The sequence below is a fragment of the Spinacia oleracea genome, chromosome 2 (assembly GCF_020520425.1).
Source record: "Spinacia oleracea cultivar Varoflay chromosome 2, BTI_SOV_V1, whole genome shotgun sequence".
In the NCBI taxonomy this organism is placed as follows: Eukaryota; Viridiplantae; Streptophyta; class Magnoliopsida; order Caryophyllales; family Amaranthaceae; genus Spinacia; species Spinacia oleracea.
This window is the reverse complement of record NC_079488.1, coordinates 7,611,000-7,616,337: the sequence shown is the minus strand read 5'-3', so window position 1 is coordinate 7,616,337 and position 5,338 is coordinate 7,611,000.

The window sequence follows — 5,338 nt, the reverse complement described above, 5'->3', positions numbered from 1 at the left end:
GCATCAAACAGACTTGCTAGGTTCCTTTTCTGAGTTCGAGGAACTACACCTCTCCACACAATATTAAACAGTAATTTTTGAAGAGGTGAAAAGCAGTTGTGTGAGGTGGAGGTGGATACTTTAGAATCTCCTCCAATGGAACCAACTATATCTTTCTCATCTACATTATCGATGGTCACTGTGATTTGACCTTTGAGCCACATATCAAAACCCCTATTGGGTGTACCAAACAGCTGTTCCAGATAAGAGGCATCAAATTCGATGCGAGTTCCATTCACTTTACTTGAACATACATTATCAACACATGCAAAGTTCTTGCAGAATTCTTTCATAGCTTCAGGAATTAAGGGGGATTTGGCATAGGTACTCAACAGACTTACCCATTTTTGTTGTTCAAGGATTTCCATCAACTCTTTAAATTTCGTGGCTTCACACCATGTTGAGTTGATTGCAAACCCCTCGACCAGGTTGTTTTCCTTTGCAGTGAGTTTCTTGGACCCTTTTGCTTCCCCCTGAGTTTGAGCATTCTCCTCTGTTTCCTCGATGTTTTCACCAGAAGCTTCCACTCGTCGTTTTTTGGATTTTCTTGTGGAGGATCTAGGGTTTGAGATTAGGGATTTCATTTCGATGTCAGTGTCGGTTGGTTCCCCCTGAGTGATTGCGAGTATTGGATTGTGGGATCGAAGAGGAATTGGCGATTGAATGGGTGAGGTATCCATGGGAACTGGAGATGAAGGATTTCTCTTTCGTTTGAGGGAAGTGAGATCAGTGTTGTTGCTTGTGAGAACCATGGTGAAGGTTTTTATAGGTGAAAGGAGAGGTGGTGTCAGTGGAGAAGGCGTGTGGGAGAGAGAGAAAGGGGGTTGCATGGATTGAATGTGGAAAGGGAAGAGTTTCTCCTATTTATTGCCAATGGAACCGTTCCAAACATTCTTTGAATATGGGTATTCGGTTTTGAATTTTAAGAAATAAATAAATAAAAATTAAAGGAAAATGTAGAAATAAATTAAATTAAAACTGTGTTTGACTTTGACTTGCTTAATTTCGTATCTCTGACTTAACTAGTTTGAAAGGAACTGCTTACCTTGCTCATTTGGAGTGTGAGTGAATTTGCCACGATGGTAAGCTTCAACTATGTTTGCACACAAGATTTTGTGTTTGTAATAGTCTATATGTACCATGATTTTTGCTTTTGCCTTAGAGGAACTTCAATTTAGTAATTACCTTAGCTTGATCATTCCGAGTTCCATTCTCATTTTCTCATGTTTCTCTCTGTTCAAAGGCTTAGTTAAAATATCAGCAATTTGGTGATCAGTTTGGCAAAAATCTAATCTGATCAAACCTTTCTCAACATTATCTTTAAGGAAATGGTGTCTAATGTGGATGTGTTTGACCCGGGAATGATGAACCGGATCTTTTGAAATACAAATAGCACTAGTGTTATCACAATAGATAGGAACACAATCATAGATAATACCAAAATCTCTTAGCTGTTGTTTTATCCATAGAATTTGTGAGCAACAAGCTGCAGCAGCTACATACTCAGCTTCAGCTGTGGATAGAGCAACAGTGTTCTGTTTCTTGGAACCCCAAGAAACCATGCATGGACCTAGGAACTGTACCATACCTGATGTGCTTTTTCTATTCACTAAGTCACCTGCATACTCAGCATCCGCATATCCTCTTAGCTCGAAAGATCCACTTCTTGGATAGTATAGGCATAGGTCATCAGTTCCTTTGAGATATCTTAGTATTCTTTTCACCGCAGTTAGATGGGACTCCTTTGGATTTGATTGAAATCTTGCACATAGTCCTACACTAAAAGAAATGTCAGGTCTACTGGCTGTTAAATATAATAGTGATCCAATCATACCTCTGTATTTCGTTTGATTCACACTTTTCCCATTTGGATCAGTGTCTAATCTGGTAGCAGTTCCCATGGGAGTGTGATTTACTTTGGCTGATTCTAGCTCATATTTCTTTAGGAGTTCCTTCACATACTTTTGTTGGTGTATCATGATTCCTTCCTCGGTTTGCTTGATTTGTAAACCAAGGAAGAAATTGAGTTCCCCCATCATACTCATTTCAAATTCACTGCTCATCAAGCTTGCAAAATCCTTGCACAAATTTTCATTAGTTGCTCCAAATAATATATCATCAACATAAATTTGAACTACTAACAAGTCAGTTCCTCTAGATTTTAAGAATAAGGTTTTGTCTATTCTACCTCTTTTAAAATCATTTTGAAGGAGGAACTTTGATAATCTCTCGTACCAAGATCTAGGGGCTTGTTTTAGTCCATAGAGAGCCTTATCTAATTTGTAAATATGATTTGGAAATTCGGGATTTTCAAATCCAGGGGGCTGTTCCACATAAACATCTTCCTCTAAGAAACCGTTTAAGAAAGCACATTTAACGTCCATTTGATAAAGTTTAAAACCCATGAAAGCAGCAAAAGCAATTAAGATTCTAATGGCTTCTAATCTAGCAACAGGTGCAAATGTTTCTTCAAAGTCAATACCTTCCTGTTGGTTATAACCTTTGACCACTAACCTTGCTTTGTTCCTTATGATTGTTGCATGTTCATCTTTCTTGTTCCGGAACACCCATTTCAGCCCTATCACCTTCTGGTGCTTTGGTTTGGGTTCCAAGTGCCATACCTTGTTTCTTTTGAATTCATTTAATTCTTCTTGCATGGCTATGATCCAGTCAGCGTCCTCCAGAGCCTCAGTGTGATTTCTTGGCTCAAATATGGAGAGGAACGCGTGGAATGCGCAAAAGTTCCTTAGTTGTGCCCTTGTCTGAGTTCCTTTTCTGATGTCACTCACAATGAGTTCCATTGGGTGGGACTTTTGATGCTTCCAAGGTTTAGGTTGAAATTGAGCTACTGGTGTTGTGGCATTTTCGTCAGTTCCTTCTATGACCTGAGTTTCCTGTTGGTCATTGTGGGGTTCCTCTGGTGTTGTTTCTGGATCTTCTTGGTTTTCTGCTTGTTCCTCTAGTACGGGAACTTCTTGATTTTGTTGAGCAGTTCCTCTGGCTGTGTGTTTGCTTGGTTGGAACTCCTCATCATTTTCTGCAGCACGAGATAAACCAATCTCGAAAAATTCTTGTTCCTGTACTATATCAGTTTTGTTAGATTCATCAAATATTATATGTACACTTTCCTCAACACACATAGATCTTTTGTTATAAACTCTATAAGCCTTGCTATTTAAGGCATATCCTAGGAACACTGCCTCATCGCTTCTTTCATCAAACTTCCCCAAGTTCCTTTTTCCATTGTTGTGGACAAAACATTTGCTACCAAAGGCTCTAAAGTAAGAGATGTTGGGTTTTATACCTTTTAGTAGCTCATAGGGGGTTTTGTTTAGGATTGCTCGAATCATAACTCTATTTATAATATAACAAGCAGTATTGACTGCTTCAGCCCAGAAGTTCCTAGGCAGGGAACTGGCTATTAACATGGTTCTTGCCATGTCCTCTAAGGTTCTATTTTTCCTCTCAACAACTCCATTTTGTTGTGGAGGCTGAGAAATTGTGGTCCATACCTTGTTCCTTGCAGTATTCATCGAATTTGTAATTTTCAAATTCTGTTCCATGATCTGATCTTATATGGATCAGTTGATGACCTGTGGTTTTCTGAATTTTCTTTGAAAATGTAACAAACTCATCAAACGTTTCATCCTTGCTTGTTAGAAATATGACCCAAGTAAAGCGAGAGTAATCATCAACAATAACTAATACATATTTTTTCCCACTTCTGCTTTGAATTCTCATTGGTCCACATAAGTCCATATGGATGAGTTCCAATGGTTTTGTGGTGCTTACCAATTTCTTAGATTTAAAGGAACTTCGGACATGCTTGCCTTTTGCATATGCATCACACACTTTATCAGTTAGGAACTTGATTGAGGGGAGTCCTCGAACCAGTTCCTTTGATCTTAGTTTGTCAAGCAGAGAGAAACTAGCATGTCCAAACCTCCTGTGCCATAATAGGGAATTTTCTTCAAAGGCACTGAGGCAGGTTAGATTGTTCCTGGGAACTGTATTGAGATCCACAGAATATGTGTTCCCTTTACGAGTTCCTTCCAAAATAACCTTCCCAGTGTTATTGTTTATGATTTGACAATTTTCAGAAGTAAAACTTACAGAGTTTCCTTTGTCACAGAATTGAGAGATGCTTAGTAGACTGTGCATCAAACCCTCGACTAAAAATACATTTTCAATGGCGTAGGAACTTGACCTTCCAACTTTTCCAATTCCAACAATTTCTCCTTTCATGTTGTCTCCAAAGGTCACAGTTCCTCCATTGTAGGCTTCTAGTGAGAGGAATTTAGATTTGTCTCCTGTCATGTGTTTGGAACACCCGCTGTCGAGATACCGCGAGCTGTTCCCCTTCACTAGAATCTGTAAAGAGATCAAAGGTTAGTTACAGGAACTCGGGTTTCCTCGAGTTCCTTTTCAACTATAACTTCAGACTTCTTGACCCATTTTTGCTTTACATAATTTATGTTTCTTTGATCCTGTTCCTTCATCTTGGAACACTCAGTACTTATATGACTTCCACTTCCACATGAGAAACAGACTTTTACACTAGGAAGATCCACATACTTTTTCTTATGACTAGTTTTATGGTTAAAGCCCAATCCTTCTGTTTTCTTAGATTGAGCATTCTCAATCCATTTGGGAGGAACTTTAGGTGGTTGTCTCTGTGCCCTGGCCATGGATAGTTCCCTTTCTAGTTTCTCTTTTTGTTCCTTTGTGGTGATCAGATCTTTGTTTAAATTTTCTAAGTCGATGTTAAAAACTCCCATGTTGATCTCCAAGGATTTTGTAGGATCTAAACTTAGATTAAACATCTTATATTGACTGAGTTGTACTTGTAGAAGGATGTTTTCATTTCTAATTTTTTTCGAATGACTCATTAATAGAGGTATTTCTATCTAGTAATTCAAAGAACCTGCCTTGAACATCAGATCTAATATTGTTCAGATAATTTATATGGTCTTTACTGAGTTCCAAGGCTCTATCACTTTGTGGTTTTAATATACTTAGCTTTTTGTAATCATCTAGAGTTTCTAGCAACAGTTCAATTAGTTTTGACTTTGAGAGACACTGAAGAGTGGAGGAACTTACTTCTTCTGATGGAACTTGATCAGTTCCTTCTGTTCTAGCCATAAGGCAGAGATTTGCAGTTTCTTCATTTGGTTGTTCCTCATCGTCTTCTGAGTCTGTTGCTTCGCCCCATGCAGCTATCATGGCCTTCTTGAAGTTTGGTCTGTTGAAGGTAGACTTGTTAAAGCGATCTTTGACATGTTCCTTCCCTTTTCCTCTG